The sequence below is a fragment of the Corvus kubaryi genome, unplaced genomic scaffold, assembly GCF_017639235.1.
Source record: "Corvus kubaryi isolate FWS band 111438036 unplaced genomic scaffold, C.kubaryi_AGA036_p1.0 37266, whole genome shotgun sequence".
NCBI classification, from domain to species: domain Eukaryota; kingdom Metazoa; phylum Chordata; class Aves; order Passeriformes; family Corvidae; genus Corvus; species Corvus kubaryi.
Window position 1 is genome coordinate 2,211,306 of NW_024581081.1, and position 19,785 is coordinate 2,231,090.

Sequence of the window (19,785 nt, forward strand, 5' to 3'; positions counted from 1 at the left end):
AATGCAACCTATACTATTTTTTCTCATGCTTGTCACACTGAGCCACTCCAGCCATTCCTTGCCCATACCTGTTCTGACATAGAAAAGAATTACGAAGCCAGGTGTATTTATTTTGCAGCACCATCAGCGAAACTGTAGTGTAGTCACTGGCACAAAAAGTAACATCAAACAGATTTTTTTTTCCTGAACTGAAGGGGGTTGTATTTGGAAATTGCATGGAAACAAAATAGTCTTTGACATGAGACCTTTGAGACCACTTTCTCCCTGAAGTAGACAGCATCTTTTTTTGTTAGCAAAGTTAGTGGAGCTAAGTGAAAAACAGTATGAGTTACCAGAATGGTGTTTTTCAATCTACTGTTTGCAGACTCACTGCATATGAAGAGTTGCTGCAGATAACAGAGAAAAAGGAAGTCTGTTATAGGGAGATTTAAATAGGCTACACTGGGCTTTCACCTTTTTTGGCAACTTTTTGTTGTTATGTAAGTGAAAAAAGTTGAAGACCACTGATGTAAGGGCATTTCCATTATAGTAATTGTCCTTGGCTGTGGACTGAAATAAAAATTTGAAACAAGAAACTTCAAGAAGACCACAAAATAAAATAGTGTTCACCATTATATGTATTGAAACTTGTTTCACCTATCAGCCTTTATTCTTACTTTAAGACTTCCTGATGTTATATATTTACTGAGCTAGTGAGCATGATGATGTTTTTCCCAGATGAGATGTAGAGAATCTAATTATAGTAATCTATAGAGTCCAGTTTGCAACATTGGAGCTCCAAAATATTAAGATGTTAATTGCCAAAAGTACGTATAAGAGATGTAACCTACTAAATTCAAATAGGTATGCTATTATTATAGAATAATTTCAGTAGTAAACTGTCTTTAGGGCATCTGAACCTTTCAATTTAAATTCCATTAAAGTAGCCACACTATTGTAATTTGTGGACAAGGATATTAAAGCCAGTTTCAGATGCTCAAGTACCTTTAGCTGTAAACATTTCAAGAAATGTTTGAGGTTGTTTCTCGCCCCCCTCCCTCCCCAACTTTTTCCCCACAATAGACAGCTTTATGAGCTGATAGAACCTGTTGTTCAGTGTTAGTGATAAATGAGCTTGGGAAAAAAAGAACTTACAGAAGAGGTTGTAACATGTTTAATACATACTAGTCAAGGTATAGATCATGCTAATGTAATAAGTGTGTTCTTTAAATCAATCCTGAATATAAGTGCTTAATTTGTAAGATCTTTTCTGGTGGATTGAAGAGATAGATGGAACTAATATAATTGAAATCTGTGCTGTGTTAGAAGCCTGTAAAAAGCTAAAAAATTACGTGAATTAAACTTAGCATTCTGTTTCAATATTGGATGTTTAATTTCTGTGGTGGCTTGCACTTTTTCAACTTGTTAAGTTTGTTCCTAAAAGAGGCTGTTCTTCAGTCAGTTTGTTTGTCAGCTGAAGAGAAAATTGATGATTCTGTAGCTACTCCATAAAAACTTAGATTATCTTCAACATTTTAATTATGCAAGTAGCAGAGATCTTGGCTACCAGACTGTTAAAATAAATATTAGTTTTGTTTTAATATTCTCTGTCTGTTTCTACCATGTGTGTATATAGACATGAGTACTGTCTATCTCCTGTGCTCTCTCCCTTCCCCCCTCCCTTTTGTGGTAGTGGTGCTTGTTAATACCTCTCCCTTATAGTAGTAGGAAGTGCTTAGTGAGTAATAAATGTCTCTATGGGCAAAATTTAATATCATTAGAATTACTTATTTTTTCTAATGGAATTAAAAGTAATACATCAGGTTGCTGTAGTGTAAAGCCAAAAGGGTGGAGGGGAGAATCTACTGAACTTCGATGAACTAAAATGTTCTCTTTGTGAATGAAGAACATGTACATTAGAAACTTCAGCATTGTAAATCTTTAATTTTAAGTGTGTTTGTTAAAAATAAAACTATCTGGTTTTAATAAGTAATGTAAATAGATTTTTATATTTGACAGGAAGCAAAATGAATATTTGCATTTCTTAAAATGCAGCATTGAAATTTACTTATGGAACATGGTGGATATAGTAATGCAAACTTGCACATGGAATTTTTTTTTTTTTGTGCTGGTTGTTGCCTGTTGTCTGATATCTGTTGGCGTCTTGCAGAGCATCTTCTTTTATAATAAAACGCGTTTTAGTTAATTCTCCAGATTATGACAAAACAGTAGTCCTTCTTTCATTATAGCTTCAGTTAGAAAAGCTCCAATCTCAACTTTTGCTGTAATGGCAAGAGGTAAACACTGATGCTGCATTATCTTATCTAGTTGATAATTTCATCGAATGGTCCCGGAGCTTGTTGTGCCAACTGTTGAATGTACTGGGCTGTGAAATAATCGGAACTTCAGCTTGCAAATACCAAGCTATTGTTTTCAGTAAAGTTGAGTTGAAATCTCCTTTCTATGCTGCATTGCAGTGGAAACCAAATAGTTACAGTGTGACAAGATGCCATTTTTTATTGCCAAAAGAGAGTTTCTGGTATTATTCTGCAATGTGAACAAATGTTTGCCAGTTTTTGTTGCAATTTAAGTTAATTTGTAGACAAATAGGCCTAATGAGCCTTTGGTTGTTTAATTTTGAATTTTAGAGTTCATGTTCAACAAATGGCTTGTCAGGTAATTTCTCCAGTTTACAGTGCTGCTAATGCCATGCAATACCTGCCTTTTATTAGTCCCTGAAGTCTAGATGGCACTTTCATTTCATTTCATGGGACCCATCTGGTGCAGTGCAAAACATCTCAGTTGTGCAAGGTTTAGTAATTGTTTGTATGTGCCCATAATTTACTTCATTTTTAAACTTCTGACAGCTAGGTATCAGAGATTTGTGGTTTAATGTATTTTTCTTGCGTTTTCTAAAGGCGTGTAGGAGTTAACCAGAACAACATTCTTTTGAATGTTATCTTCACTTAATGTGGCCACATAAAGTGAAATGACTTAAGAAGATAGATTGACTATTCAGGTACATCAGCTTTGTATGAGATACTGTTTGTTTATCTGATAACAAAATATTTTTGAAAACTAGTGGACATGGTGAAAAATTCACCTTTTGAAGTACTGCATTAGTTAAGATAGCAGAGTAAAACTTAAATTACCTAATGTGTGAAATTGTCATGCTGTGCATATAGATTGGTTACCTCTAATACAATTTGATTACCTTTCAGTGTGACCAGTACAGCTGTTTCACATGCTAAAATGACATTCTTATGCTTCTTTTCTTGTTGAATGCTAAAGGTTAATATTTTTAATTGCTTATTACATACTATCTTTCCTTGTTTTACTGTAATTTAAAGTCTTTTATTCAATGAAGCCCAAACCAATATGAATTTAACTCTCATGCTGCGTAAAGATTTGGTATGGGGCTTTCACTTAGCTCTTACTCCTGTTGGTAGCTATGGCTTTGCTGCTCTGTCCTTTCAGTAGTATATTTTTGTTTTTAAGGTACAAATTTTGTATTACATCTCGCTTAGCTCAGGTAGTGCTACAAAAAGGAAGCAAAGTGAAGAAGATAGGGCCTTTCCTTTTAGTTATCAGAGGAGGACCTTAAAACACATAGCATAGCGAGCATAAGTATTTTTTTTTCCTGAGTATTTTTCAGGATTGTCCAAAAACTTTTAAGAAAAAATGTATCATATGGAGGTGGGAAAAATCAGTGGAAATTTGTGAACAAAGTGTGTGGGAAAGAAAGGGACGCTTTGAAAGGGACACTATGAACAAAAATGTATATTAAAAAAATTCATGTGGAGTGCTTGCTCCAAAATGTATTTTAGTAAGGAGTGCAAGGTGTATGTGAAGGTGTAGGCAGTATGAGGATGGATTTCATTCTTAGAAATGTTTTGAGTAATGCAAGTAGGCAAGTTTAACGTCAACATACTTGTTTTTAAACCGCTGACTTTTAGAATCACTTAACACAGGAGCTGTAATGGTGGCTTTTACTGAAAAAGTTGAACTACAGGTACCACCTGTGAAGAAGTTCCTCTGAGGTATACCTGCTGCTAGGGCTTTTTCAGGTGAGTGATAGGTCCTTACATTGCATTGGAGATGCTAATGTCTGAATGGATGTGATGGCTGCCTTGGACTGATGCTGCTGTTAGCAGTGAAAAATGTCTTCCTTACGATTCTTGTGCAGCAGGCCATGGAGTGCAGCACATTTTTATAATAAAGGTGATGAATTTAATCGCAAACTGGCAGCCAAATGGAAATTGCAGACCTTGATACTGGGAGAAAATTGCCTATAAAGCAACTCCTGAGAGAGCAGGCTTTAAATTTATCCACCCATTTTGACATTGAGGAGAACACAGGAATTGCAGGGTATTTTGCTTGGGCTGTTTAGTTCAGATGGATGACGCTTTATTCTTCCTTTATTTAAGAACTAGTTACAGTGTTGCACTGTTTTTTTAAAAATAAAAAAACCCTGCCCCTTCTGCTTAAACTTTACACAATAACTATTTTGGAAAAATCCGTTCCTTTATTTGCTTGATATTTGCTCCTATTAGAAAATAGGACCTAGTATGTATAATTAAATGAAACTTGGCAACTGCCTCACAGACTTCCCCTTATGCCAAATTTAACCCTAATGTGATATGAGATTTAAAAACCACATAGCCTTGTATTTGAAGACTATTTGCATTGAAGCAGTTCCCTAAATAATTGAACTGGTCTTGAAGTCCCACTGGAAGTCTCTAGCAGTATGTTAATGTAATTTCTGATAGCGGCACTGCATTTTTCAGAGTTGTCGGGACTGATACATTTCAGCAAATATTAACCCCTTATATTTAGCAGTGCCGAATGCTGATGTTCTTCCTATATGATAACTAGGAGCTGAATGTACAAATATGATTCCCATGTATGGTGAGCACTATTTTAAAAAGAGAAGACAAAATATAAGGAACTTAGTGATAGATGGCATGCTTATCAGCTGTTCATAGAAAAAATTGCAGATAATAATTTAGAAATAGATACTTGAATTGGACACTGAACTAAATGTAGTCACTAAGACACTTTTGGACTGTTCTTTTGAGTGCTTTGAGAGGTGATCATTCAGGTGGGAGTAAGAATGAGTAGCATTGGACTTTGATACAGACTTTGAGATGAAGAGAATAGGAACACTTAAGACATTGAGTGTGGCATCTGTTAAAGTTATTCCTTCAAATGTTTTGTTGGTCCAGCTTTTCCTCTTAAGCGACATCAGAAGTAAAGGTCTGTGTTAGAATGATTCTCTTGGTTATATGATCCCTAAGGTAAAATATAACCTAATTTCTTGGCCAACATGATGAATTTTTATAGCAAGTATATGAAAGAGGAGCTGCTCATTTCTTGTTCGTGATTTAATTTTGTTATGCCCTTTAGAAAATTAAACCTGTTAGCAATTTCTGATAGATTTTATTATTTCTTTTTTTTTTTAATTATTACTTCATTATTTTTTTGGCAAAGTAAAGCTTCCTGAGAGGTAATACTCTTATTAACAGAAGATGTAAGGGTTATTAACTCACTGTGTGATGAAAACAGTTGAGCCTGATTTTGGCAGTTGTTGGAAATCTGTCCTACACAGTATCTGTAGTTAATGAGTAAGTCATCCATATTCCTTTGCTGAAAGTGCAGATTCGTAACAAAATTAAATGAATGGTTGGCAAGTTCTTGACTGTCTGTTACCGTTATTTTCGTTTTTCAATAGAAAATACAGAATAAAGTTCCTATAGAATGTATTTTCAGTATAAATTTCTCTATTTTCTGATCACGGGAAAGCTGTGGCCTAACTTGCTTGAGAAATATGCAGTAGCATTTATAATCTTGTTATGTTGGTGTTCTAAGACTGCAGTAGATTCAAATGAACACATTAACTGGAATTCTGTACTTTGGCACATGAGAGACTAGCTTTTCCTTGGAACTTGGAAGTACAGCAGGTAGACAAGTTCAGATACATACAGGCATCCAGAGTTAGCTGGTATAACTTTTCCCCCTGTTCCTATGCTTTTTATTGCCTTCTATCTGTAAGCATTCAGAGGCACCTATTGAACTTAGGAAAGATCAAGTACAGGTGTAGAATAGAGCTGAAACTGGAATGTGTTTGCTGATTAATAGAAAAGATTATGTCCAACCTGTTTACTGCAAAATAGGTGTAGGACCTGTTTTTGTTTCAATTACTGGAATCACGTCGGAGGGGAGTAATGGAAGATAGTTTTGAAGTAATTTAGCAGCTTGATAATGCAAAAAGTAGATTCTTGTTGGAGAAGGTGTCCCTGTTTCTCTTTGCTAATTCTGGTATTCAGTGAGTTCTTCAGTGATCTGTTTCAGCTCAGTAACCTGGAAGAAAGCTAATCAAGCAAACCAGAAAATGACTAAGAATAGTCTTTCACTCGATTAGTGAGTTGAATTGGCCTACTAAGACAGAGCTGGTGTGAGACGTGTTAAGGAACTTCATTTTTCAGCAGCAGTGTGTTGCTACTAGTAACTCCTCTTACCTTCAAAGGAAGGTGAATTGGTGTAGCAAACCTGACTTCTGGAGTAATGGTCCAAATTTCTAATTTCTTCTGGACTTCTGTGCATAGTCTGGGATATGTAGTCTCCTTCTTCCAGAGAAGTGAACTTTCTTGTGTTGTCATTTTTTAAATCTATTTTTTGCAACTTTCTCAAAGTATGCAGCTCTTCTCTGGGATGAGTGGTGTCATTTTTAACTATGCAATTTTTTTCCTCTATAAAAAGAGCAGGAATAATTTCATGCAGCTTGCTGTTGCTGTTCTTTGCATCTTCCATTTGGTTATCATTAACTTTGTTTTTCCACTGTTCTTTCTTCCTGTTGGTTAAATGTCTTTCTAGACTTAGGCTTCTGTATTGCCCTTCACCTTCACTAACTTTCAGATAAAAAGGAAATAACATACAACCTAAAATCCAAAATAATTTAATATCCTCTTAAAAATGAGTTGTAATGTGTGTAACAAAACTACTAGTAGTAGCATTTTACTTCCAGTGTAGTGTATGATTAATGCTGTGTTATTTTCAAACACTGATGTAGATTGATTTTCAAGTTAATTTTTTCCTACTGTTTTTTTTTTGTTTGTTTTATGCATATATTAACACACAGAAAATGCCTGTTCTAACTTTTTGCACTATTTCTGTGTGTGTGTGGTGCACTTATGCACCTGCTGGCTTGTTTCCAATAACCGTGATTGCACTGGTGTTTACCCTCTGTAGTTGTGTAGTCACGTTCACAGTTTGGCAGTATTGTCTGTATTATATCAAAATGGGTTTCCTTTTGCAGCCTTTGTTTGATCCACTGTGGTTTTCACCTTGAGTTTTAACAAGGGAAATTGGCTTGGGTTGCTTTCTTTATGCCATTCATCTGCTCTTGTCTTCTTTATCTTTTCACTAAACTGGTTTTTTAGGTCTGTGCTTGTAACCAGATATATTATGCTGTCTACTTCCACCTCATTTTTCTACTTCCCCTTACTGATACCTACATTTTAAGCTTTCAGAAAGCTTTCTCTTGTGGTGAAGCAAGATATTCTACAGTGTGCAGTACAAAAAGTCTTGATGCTACCATAAACTGTGATGAAGACAGTCTTGTGTCTTTTCACTTTCTTATTTATTTGAACTTGTGTGTTCCATGCTGCTTGCTTGTTCAGTAATGGTAACCATTGTTTTATTTTAAGCATACTCTGTTATTTTCAATTCTGTTTCTTTGGTCCTAATATTAAGTTATTTTTTAAATGTCTTTGTTACCCTACTCAGAATGATGTGTACTTTATTTTGAATTGGTACTGTTGTACCTTAGCATTATGTGTAAGAGAACACATCTTTTTTCCCACTCAATTTACTTTGTATGTAGCATTGGATTTAACCTACTACATTTTTTATTCCAGTCTTCCTGTAGAGTCTCAATCTATACTAACATTTCATAGCTTTCATAGGTGTTGTTTACTGCGGCCTTCCTGTTCATAGTTTAGTTTCTGTTTTGCTTTGTTGACTGAATTTGTAAAGCTGTTTTCAGTTTGTCTCTAGTACATAACATACATTAACATTTGTCCTTAAGGAAGACTTTTAGATAGTGTGTCAAGTCATTCCCAAGTTAAGGAATTGATCTGTGCATTTGATTGTGGGCTAAAATCAGTTAAACTGAGAGGTTTTTAAAGTTTTCTTTTGAGAAAACTTTATGAACATCTTGAAGTCCAGTTTTGTTCTTGTTCTTGACATTGCATTGCCATGTTTTTAAGAACAAAAGCATCTTCCCCGCTGCAACTTTTATCTTTAATGTTCTTAACCAGATGTAGTGTTAGCAGCAGATTATTTAATAAAGAAAATATTGTTTATTTAGAGCTGGTTTTTTTATTAAGGTCAGGGTGTGAATCTGTAAAATTAGAGTTGTCTTTTGATTACTTTTTTTGCAAGAATGAAAAAGGAATGGAAGGAGGTAGGAAACTGAATTTACTTTCCAGTTTTACTAATTACTGCTACTTCTCTGAGAGGGCAAAAGTCAGTTCACTGACTTTTGGCAGAAACAAAGTAAATTTTAATATATTTCTCCCAGCTGTCTGGTTCACAATTTTGAAATAATTCATCAGAGTCTTAGTAAATAAGAGAAGCAGGTTGCTTAAATACATGGGTCTCTTAATTTCATTGCAGAATGTTCTTCTATATTGATATCAACTAAAAAGTTTAATTTAGGATCTCCTTCCAGTATAGGAAGTTGTGAGGAGGTGTCCAGATGCTTCATCATGCAGTCAGCATTATCTTCCTGTTTCACTTTAATTTCAATACTGACCCAGAGGAGAGATGTTGCAGGTGACAGAGATTATTCCCAAAAATGTTGTGGTGGGTTTATTTATTTATATACGAATTTGCTCCTTAAGGGGGAGTTGAGGGATCGTGGGAGACACCTAAATGGAGTGCAAAGCTCCCAGTGTTCAGTCTGCTTTTGAAGTGCACAGCTGCAATTTGCAGTTCAGTGTTAAGCTATTTTTTTCAAAGTTTTTAGAGGAATCATGAGAGTTGATACCAAGGCTGCTGCCTCTCAAAGCTGAGAAAATACACCAACTAAGACGTTGTGATTTGATACTCACCACAGTAATGAGTAATAGAACATTACTCATATAAACTTTCTCTGTCAAGCTGAAATGTATCCAGCATGCATCCAGGCTGCTTTGAATAGTAATTACAACTAGTGTTACTGGTTGTGTTTCTAGTTCTTCACTACACTGTATGGAGCTTTATAGACTTTACCTAGAGTGCTTTTTGGTATTTGGAAGAACACTTTGTGGTGTGATAATGTGGTTCCATGCTCTGTAGGAAAATCACATTGAAATGAGTTTTTGAAGTGTCAGAGGACCCCAAAAAGCTCTTCTATGGTCTTCTCTGGGTTTTTTTTGTTTGTTTGTATTTTTGTTTGGGTTTCATTTTGTTTTGGTTTTGTTGTTTTGTTTTTTTCTTTTTCCCCAGCACAGTGTAATTGAAAGCAGTCAAGCTTCTCACCAGATGTTCTGCAGGTCTAGTGATAGGAGGGGATTGCCTATTTACCTTTTGTTTTTTCTTTATCCTTCAAAGATGATTAAAAAAAAAAAAATTGTTTCCCCCTGCAGCCAGTATGTGAGAACAGGTGAAAGAGAAGAGTTAAAGAGACAGAAAATAGAAGCCTGAAAGGATGTTTCAGGTTTTGGCTGCTTTTGTACTCAAAGCTTATGAAAACAAGTCTGGAATGTTAAATGGAGGAAGAAAATGAAACTTCTCTACTCCTGCTCAACACAGTATGTGTTAAAATTTTATTTCCTTCTGGTAATGTAGCCTCAGCTATATACCATTACTAGTTGTGCATGGCTGGGATTTAATGAGTGATGGCTCATCTGCTTGGGTGGAATATAGATCTGGCAATTAATGTTGGAAGCAGTGGTGTAAGCTGGTGTGTAGTCGAGGCCTCATCTCCGTTTCATTTTGATACCCTGTATTTAAAGTTGAACTATATCTTAGCATAGTGGGGGGCATGGGGCGGTTAGCAAGGGTGGAGAGAGGGGGGAAGGGCAGGGAGGGATATTTCTGTGGGATATTTGGTGTTTTGTGTTTTTTTAGCAGGAGGTGGTTCTCCTTAAGATGTGAAAGATAAACCATAAAACAAAATTAAAATAGTGACTGTATAGGCAGGCTGGCAGAGGTGATGCTATCTTTTACTGTAGTATCTGGTACCAAACACTATGACACTGAAAAGAAATACACTATTATCATGATACGTGTAATCTTCATATTTCTAGTGCATAAACTGAAATCCTTTTTCAGCCATTCAGAGTATGGGTGTGTTTCTGAAGAAATATGTGAATTATGTAATGTAAAGCTTCAGATACGATCTCTGGAATGTGCTGTACTATCATATGTATTTTAAATAGCTTTGATACAACTGGTGATTAAGTTTGCATTATACATTCCACTAAATGGCCTCTTCTGCTGTTCTAACTTTCCAGAACTACCTGAAGCTTCTCATGCCAAATGTGTGGTTTAGGCCTCAATTAAAGCAGTGAAAAAGTTTTCAAGAATAAACATGGGGGAAAAAGTCCTAGTATTTTAAAACAAAATGCACTTAATTTTTTTTTTTTGTGGGAGGTTGCTAAAGTGAGTACTTTTATCATGTTGTCTGGAAGTCTGCCTAGATATAAATAAGGTAGATCACGTTTGCCTTTGAGCACCTAAATTTGAGCACAAAAAGGTTGTCCTGCTGAGTATGTGCTGTGCCTCCATGCAATCTCCCTTACTGAGCTCGCAGGACAGGGATGCTTTACTCCAACCTGAGAAAGCCATGTATTTGCTGTTGTGAGTTTATGTGCGTTTGGGGAACGGACTTGGGAGACCAGACTGAGTTTCCTGTGTTGTAAGCAAAAGCATGGCTTTCTTCTGAAATCTTAGAGCTTATGAAGGTATACTTTTTAAACAGGAAGATACTGTGTTAGAGCACAATAGTCTGGTGGTGTAGCCATCCTTCACCGTTTGTGGACTCTTTGGAGGTATAAAGCAATGTTGGGTGAAAACTAGGACAAACTGAAGGAATGAAGAATTGTATATTCCATGGGCAAAAAATGGGACTTGAGTATGGAGAAAAGACAGTTTGGGAGTAGGAGAAGGTTTGGGATGAGGAAAACCGGAAAACAAAAAGTATGTGTGTACTAGAGGAAACTGCTTTCCAGAGCCTGGGGTAAACTCAAAGTTTTGGAGTCTTGCCATGTCTTTGCTGTCAGGAAATATCTATGAAACCCAGAGGCAAATTGTCTCATTGCTCCTGTGCTGCTGGACAGTATCTTCTTCTGCTGTCAGTTAATACCTTATTTCATGTGGCAGAGGTCTTTGGATGGAAAAATGCCAGCCTAGCTGACTGGCTGAATTTAGCAAGTTACCAGATAGGAGCACAGTTGTTTTGTGGCAGTAAAAGTGATCCATAAGATGCACACAGATGAGAACTTTCAGGCATGCTTGTTTTGGAAGAGTGATGTTTCTGATACTGAGGGAATCTCAGGCAGCAGTTCTCTGAAGCGGTATTAGGTTTTTTTTTTTGTTTGGTCAGGTCTTGAATATTGTAAGGAAAAAACCTCACATCTTTCATTTCTTTATAGTGTTTCATGAGACTGTTCATAAAGGTCTCCCTCCCAGCAGAGTGTGATTCAGACTTTAGAAAATGCCTCTCGGTGTTGAACAATGTTAACTTAGACAATAAGGTATAGACCAAGACAGTGTGTATTTATTTACATGGAAAGAAGCATTGGGCTTATTGTTGAGGGTGATACTTTATTGATGTGATGTCTCAAGGCAGGGCCTAAATATGCAGTAATCGCAGTAATTGTTACTGATTAGTAATAGTAATTGAGAATTAGAAGTCTGAAGAATTATTTCAGTTAATAATGGCATTTTTTGCTAGTTTGGAACCAGGGGTATATAATAATATTGTCATAGTTCCCAGGATAGTTACATTGTGCAACTCTAAAAATATTAGTAGTAGTTCATCAAGGAATAGTCACCTCTTCACATTCCTGAAGAGTGTACAATTGTTTTTTGAGGAAAGGCTGTTGTTTTATTAGGTTTTAGTGGATTGCTGTTGTGACAACAGACATAACCATGCCTCTTGGAATCTCCTGTCAAACGGCCTAAGTTACCTATATACAAGGATATCTCCAAGGTAGTTTGGACGTGTACTGATCCAAATACTCTGAGGGCTGTTTTGACTTTGGCTGCCTCGCCTGTCAAGGCAGATCTGCCTAATGGGGGACTGATGTTATATGCAAATCAAATACTGTGTGCAAAATGAACAAGAAGGATGATTAGAAGGCTCAGCCTAGTCTGTTTTATTCTGATTACTTCTAGAAGTAGTACTTCTAGAGTAGTATCACTAACCAAATACTTCTGTTTACATAGTAGGCAGGCAAACTACATTCTCATTAGCTCTGTTATGGTTGAAGGGGGTGAGCTAGGTCTGTGTTCTGTCTTGTCGAAATGAGAACCCACCTGATAGAGCAAGTTGCACTGCAGTTTTTCAAAAGCATGTATCTGTTTATCGTGTAAAGGAGCAAAAAGAGTGTGAATCTACTTAGGCCTCTGGTAGTTGATGGGGTTTTGTCATAGTATAAAAATAATATCAATGGAGGTTTTTTTTTGAAGAGCTTTGTTTTTTCTTGACAGAAATGAAACTTTGTAAGATGATCTAAGTAGGTTTTAGCATACTCAACTGCAAATTAAGTTGAACATTCCATTCACTATGTGGAATAACTAAAATAGGACAAGTAACAGTTAATGCCTTTCACTGCAGTAAAAGAAACATAAATAGTAATGTTCTTATTTCTCACTTTGTTGGAGGGTGATGATGGTAGTGGATTCTTTAAAGTTTTGCTGGCTCTGCATGTTTAGAAAGAGTTAGTTGCCTTGCTGATTTCCTGCTGGTTGGTAATGTGTTGAGTCAGATGGCTGAACTAATGTATGGTACAAAAGGATGGATAACAGTTAGATTAGTGTACTAATATGTCACTTCATTTAATGTTCAAGTCTGAAAAAATACCTTTATTAAAAATTACAATTGCCAACAGCCTACTTTTGAACCTTGAATTTAGGTCTCAGTCGTGTGTAAGATTTTGTTTGATTGTTGCCAGGTTTCACTTCCCTGGAGAACCATGTTTACATAGGTATATTTATCATTTAGAAGATTATTCAGGTGTATGTATTTGTAGTGGATTCAAGCACACTGGTTTTTTTTTTCTACACTGATGAAAAATGATCACCTTTTCAAAGTTGACTGGTTATCTTAATCACTTCAACGTGATATAGAAGTTGTTTAACAGTTTTAATAGAGGAACTCAGTCATAATTTTTAAGTATTTTTTTCTGTATGTATTACCTCGCATAAATACAAGCATTTTTTAACTCCTTTCAACACCTTGCTTAAAATATTCAATAACGTTACTTAAATTTTTTACTAGTCATAGTTGTCCCTGGTGGTGTTTGTATAATAAATTACAATTTGCATTAAGGTAAAAACTGTTCCTATTAGCATGTGTTGTTTGTAATAGATTTTTTACTCATGTTTTGACAACTTCCTTTTAATCAGTTCTGCTTTTGGCACAGCTATTGTCACTTTGTTTTAGCTTATAGAGCTTTTCTAGGAGTACCCATTTCATAAAGTCATAGAATGGTTCTGGTTGGAGGCACCTTCAAGATCATCTAGTTCCAACTTCCCTGCCATATTTTAACCAAATTTCTTTAGTTAAACTTGGCATAGTAATAAAAATGGACTGATGTGTCTGGATGGAATATTTATTCTAGAACTAAATTTTGGAGTGTTTTCCTGCATGAGTATGTGTTTTGCTATTCTATATCCAACTCAAGAGTTTTCAGGTGTGTTGGATGTGTATAATCTTCTAACACAGTTAGCTAATGCTTAATTTAGGGTTGTAGTTTGGTCAGCTGTGTTGTCAAATTTCTTAAGCTATGGTGTTGGTTATGTATTTGGTTAAGTAGAGATTGTGATTAAGTACAGATCTTGTTTATGTACTGACTAACTCAGGGAAATCTTCTAATACTTAAAAGTTAATTTGAAGTTGCACAGTGCATGTTCATAATATAATTTATATCAGAGCAGTGCAATAGTTAGTGTATTTAGTGTTGTAGATGACTAACCAGTCAGTGCTGGTACTTGTCAAGCAAAAATAGTTACTTTCTTAGTCTTGTGAATAAAATGCTGACAGAGTCAGGTAGGGCAGCGTTTACAACAATACCGTGTGATGGGGAGCAGTGTGTATAAAAGTGGGATTGTGTTACTGTTGTATGCGATCAGCTAAGAAAAAGTAAATTGGGAATGAGAGGCACTAGTCAGTCCTATTCAAATGGATTAGATTCCAGTTGAAGTGATGAAAGCTGTCAGGTTGGCTTCTTATGAAATTGTACTTCAGGAATACATAGAGAGAGATGTTTCTTAAAAGTACTGGAATAGCTTTGTTTTGACATGCTAGCAGGTTAGAATTAGAGATGTTCTCTTTGTAACTAAGTCAATTATGTCTAGGTATGCTTGCTTTCTCACATTTTGGTGTTTCGTATCTTCCAGTATTAGGTAAATTCTTCAGTTGGTAACCAACAGTTTGTTTAGGTGTCACGGATACAAAATCTATAGTGCCTAAATACATGCTTTTATGGTTATAAAGTGTTTCCATCAGCATCTAAGTAGCAGTATAGTATATTCTTATAATAATGCATAATGTTAATACATCACAACTAATCAGCTGATAATGACTAATTTTTTTTCCTCCCTTTTATTTCATGAATCATGTAGGGTATGGTCTGGATATCTAGTGGTTTTCAATGTGTCAAGTGATCACTGTGTGCATGAACTGTAGAAGATTCGGTTTTGTGACACAGAAGGACATACAAAACTGAAAAACTGGCAGAACACAGGAGGATATGCATCTTCACTTCCCAGCATTTCCTGAAATACTTTATATTAGTGACCAAGTTTTGTGTTTCCTCAGGTTGCCTTTGTATGTAATGTAAGAATGTATGAAATTTACTTGAGCCCTAAAACAATTAGTAAAATAGAGAGAAGACCCACGTAACATTACTGTGTTAGTGAATAGGTAATTATTTTTGGGTGGTCATGGAGGTAAAAAAAAAAATTCCTTCACTCCTTTCATACAAAAGTCAAAGAGTACATTAACCAGTGGAATGCTCTCTTGTAATTGCTGACTGTGGAGGATCATTGTGGATGGTTCCCAAAGACTGAGAGAATATCTCTGCATGTGCTCCATGTTGCTCTTTGAAATTGGTGAGTCTTAAAGTGCACCTTTGAATACAGGAAAGAAAATGGTGCTGCTGTTTAATTTTCAAGTGGGGCTTTTTAGTAGTTTTTACTTCTCAGTTCCAAGAATAAGCAATTCTAAAGTTTAGGTAACTCAGTCATGATTTAAATTTTATAGTAAACTTCAAAACTCATTATTTTGAAGGGTCTCTGCCAGGAGTTTGTTTAAATTAGTTAGTTTTGTTTTAAAGGTTGTAAAATAGTGTCTTGCCCCTTACTTTCAGGCACTTCTTGCACATACTGGCAGAATAGCATAGTGTGGGATTTCAGTGCCGATACCCAGGTGATTCTGATATTAGTAAGACAGTTGTGTTCTGAAGCGCCCAGTATACATTTTGAGAGAATGTTCTTCTGGCTTTAACTGGAGAGCTTCCCATTACATAACTTCATTGTTGTTCAACATAAATACACTTTATTTCATATGCGGAAGATACCTGTGGAAAGTGGACAACAGTTGATTCTGGTGTGAAGGGAGCATGGGATAGTGTGTGGGTAGAGAAGTTCCATTGCAGACCAGTCAATCTGCGTTGTTCACAAAGATCAATTTCAAAAAAAAGACAGTAAACAGGTAACGTATTTTTTGTAAAAAAATACCCACCTGAGGAACTAAAACCATAGAACTTACCTCTGAGCTGATACTGTAAAGCTGATGTTTTTAAAGAGCACCAGGTAACACTGTTGTTTAAATCTCACGGGAATGGATGGCTCTTTTCTTTAATCTTCTGGATGATTAGTAGTTCATACAAAGTAGTATTACTGCAGATTATCCCACATCTAAGGTGTTCAAGTTGTTTATAATTATGGTTACCTGCCAAACATTTGGTTTATGCTACTGGGTATGGAAAGAAAAACAAACAAATAAAAACTCTGGATAGATCTAGAAGCTTGATGCACATTTAGCTGTGCTGCTTGTAACTAAGGAAGGACTTGAGGAGCTGGAGTGAGTCCAGAGAAGGGCAGCGGAGCTGGTGAAGGGTCTGAAGCACAAGTGTTCCAGAGGAGGATCCGCTGAAGGAGCTGGGGGTGTTTAGCCCGGGAGCAAAGGAGGTTGAGGGAGACCTTGTCACTCCTTACAGCTCCCTGAAAGGAGGATGTATCCCGGTGGGCGTCGGCCTCTTCTCCCAGGCAGCCAGTGGCAGGACAGGAGGACACAGTTTAAAGAAAGACTGGACGTGGCACTTTGTGCTGTTGTCAAGTTGGTATGTTGGTGTGTTTGGTCACAGATTAGACTGGATCTCAGAGGACTTTTCCAACCTAATTGCTTCTTTGATTCTGTAAGTATTTAGGGGCAAATTGCTGCAAAAGGGAGCTAGAGTAGGTTTTTGAGAGGGTAATAATTAAGCCTGATACAATATGAGCCACCAAATCTGCTTCTGCAGTCGTGCTGTGCTGATGGACTTCAGTTTAGTTTTACAGTTTTCTCTGTATCAGCTAATTACTCATCTCAAGAAACTTTCCATTTTCCAGTGCTGCTCATTTGGGTGTGGATGGATAGTGTATGTCAGTTGCTGTATTATGTTAGTTGAATATGCCAAGTAGACTGCTGAAAAGTTCTTTAAAGTATCCTCTTGGGAATTTATAAACTGATTTTTGTGTAAAAGGTATTTAGGTTTCTGGAGCATAGTGCTGGGATATGATGAGACAAATACAAGAACTTCATCTCAAATGTACAGCTTTTGGAGCTTACCAAGAAAATGAGGAGACTGTATGCAATCTCCTTTATATTGTTTTTTTTTTTAAGCAAATGCAGATTGCCACTGGCAGCTGTAATGCAGGATTGATGGGCTTTTTCAGACCTCCTCTGGCCTTTCTGACATACCATAATATTAAATAACACAAATGCAAGTTTTAGTAAGTGGAAACAAACGCATGACTCTTTTAAATTGCCAGTTAATTATGTCAGAGTTCAGTGTCATGCTCTAGACCAAAATTGCTGATATATGAAAATTTTTCAGAAGTGGCCTGTTTGATCAGCTCTACTTGATCCTAAGTTTAATTTATTTTTTTTTTTTAACTCTGTGTTGGTTTCTGAAGGAAAGATGCTATGAATCTTGTTTGCCTGATGCTCAGGCATGTCACTGATTTAATATCAGGGGTGGGGAGTGTAAACGCTTGCCAGTGTTTTAGACCGTGTGCTGATGATGCATGCAGGATACAAGTCCATGTGGCACAATATTAAAAATGACTTGGTTTTTTGCTAGCATTGCTATTTCTGCTGCCTCAGCAGTAGTAGCAAACAGCACTGGTGTTAACAGTGAAGATTGTTAAAATTGTGATGAATAAAACGAGCTATTTCTTTGCCAAGTAAGCATACTAAAGCTGCTAGATTAGAAAACACATGAGTTGCAATGTTCCACCAGTAATAAAGCACTTTAAAGCTTTCTGTTGACATTTATACAAAGAGAACAGATGACTATGCTCTATTTGGTTTTGAAGTCAGTTTGATACAAACCTTACAACTGCCCACAAAAGGAGGAGTTTTGCAGGCTCTTAATGGCAAAAAAAAAAGACTGAATTTTGACACCAAGAGTGCTGACAAATTGCTAAAAGTGCTGCCCACTTGTCATTGGACTGACAGTTTAATCATTGAAAGTGTACTGTTAGACTGGGCTCTGAGGAGCAAAGGAGATGAACCTATAGTTTTTCCAAAGCATTAAAAGATGAATTGAAATTTGAAATGCAAACACTTTTGGGATTTTTTGTGATACTCCTGAATGACTTGTGTGCCATATTCTCGGTAGTGTCGAGTACTTTGACAATCTTTTTAGTTCTTCTGAGAGACTAAGTGTCTTTTGATCCAGTCCGTTAATGGTGTGATGTCACTTTGTTTTTTCTTCAAATTTTTTTATCATAAAAGTTGTATTTAAATTTGGTATGTGCTGTGTCAACAGTATTCTTTCTGTGCAGGGGATGAACTCAGCACACTACTCATGTTCTAGTTTGAGTACAAGCTTTGTGTTAGTCTTTAGAATGCTTTCAAGAGAGATTATAATTCACCTGTCTTCAGAGATTTTAAGTAAGAGCAGTATATAAGTTTCCTACTTTTTCTGCTTTTTTCTCTCCATTATTATAGTTTCCATATTTTTTACAATATTATTGGATGGTGTTTGACACAATGTGTAGTATATAAAATAAACTGGTATCTAGTTGCAGTTGTCTAATTGATGGGTGATGCTTTAATGGCACATGGAATTGGTTGCCTGCCTGTATAAATCATGGGTCTGTATTCAGTGGATTTGGATCCTACAAAGTTGTAATTTTGTCTGTAAATTAGAGTGTCTGCAACCCTTTTTTTCTAGTTCAGGGACTTACCTGACTGGAAAAAAAAAATTGTTGCTTAAAAGTAACTCTCAAATGCCTGAAGTGATGATCTAGCAACAGTTGTGTGCAATAAAAACACTTGTAAAAATATTAACTTATTGCACACATTCACACATAGCATTAAAAAAAAATTAAACTGCATAGTAGGAAAGAATGAGAAGGTATTTGATTCAGTTAATTCCTCACCTGCCCCCTAAGTGCAATGCATGCTAATCACATGCTTTTGAGTAGACCCACTAAAGTGGTCTCTGATAGATACTAGAATTTTTCACTTTTTCCAAAGTGTTGGGGAAATACTGAAAGTGTTATTTGTGCTTCATTTTAGTGTCATATTTTGTAAGAAAAAAAATGATAGGAATTACTTTTGCCTGTCAAAATACATAAAATTACTCTGCATGTAAAAATTTGGTGTTGGTGGTATTTTGGGCGTAACTTGATTTCCCTGAGAAAGTAGAAAACTGAAACTGATGCTCAGTGAGGTCCAAGTAACATGTAGATTTTTAGCTGTATGAACATACCTGTTTTTCTTACCATAACTCTTAAACTTTTAACTTTAAACATTTGCTCCTAACTTTATTATTTTTTCATATGGAAACTAGCTTGTGCTTGAGAATCTTTGAAAGACTGGTACTTCACTTGGTTAAGGAAGCATGCCTGCTGCTGCTAGATGGTGGTTAGCATTTTGATTAATTCTCTATCTCTTGCTGATTTTGGCTATTGGATTGTTCCACCCTTACTTGCTGTGTATTGTAAAAACAATGAATGATAGTTGAGGTGCTCTTCTGTTGCTTTCTGTTGCTTGAAATTCTGTGTGTATTGATGACTTAACATGGTCCTAGGAGAGAAACATAAGCTGAGAGTGGCATCAGTTTAACTCTGTTTAAACGGATGCAGCTAAACTGGAACATCAGAAGATTTGTTTCAGTTCTTCAAATTCTTAGTTCTAGCTTAAACTACAGTGAGGAATGCATTGGTTTAAAAACACTAAGTCTGCTGCTCTTCCAAAAGATAAAACTTTAGAAGAAGTTTTCGTGGTGAGAGATACTAAAACTGTGGCCACTGATGATGAAAGTGATTTGCAAAGTGGTGGGACAGGAAGGATTTGAATCTTTTCAGTGATTTCCTATT

The 19,785-nt window shown here is 36.1% G+C and overlaps 1 protein-coding gene across 17 annotated transcripts in view; it reads left to right on the forward strand.

Annotated features, from left to right (window-relative positions):
- The window catches only part of QKI (QKI, KH domain containing RNA binding), a 157,544-nt gene that overhangs the window by 12,596 nt on the left and 125,163 nt on the right, over window positions 1–19,785 (forward strand). For 2 of the 17 annotated variants that reach the window (XM_042025088.1, XM_042025089.1), the window contains exons 1-2: window positions 11,297–11,302; window positions 18,816–18,818. The exons of the other annotated variants lie outside the window; for them this stretch is intronic. The gene's annotated coding sequence lies outside the window, so the exon portion shown is untranslated. Of the gene's footprint in view, window positions 1–11,296; window positions 11,303–18,815; window positions 18,819–19,785 lie in introns of those variants that run through there. 17 annotated transcript variants of the gene reach the window in all.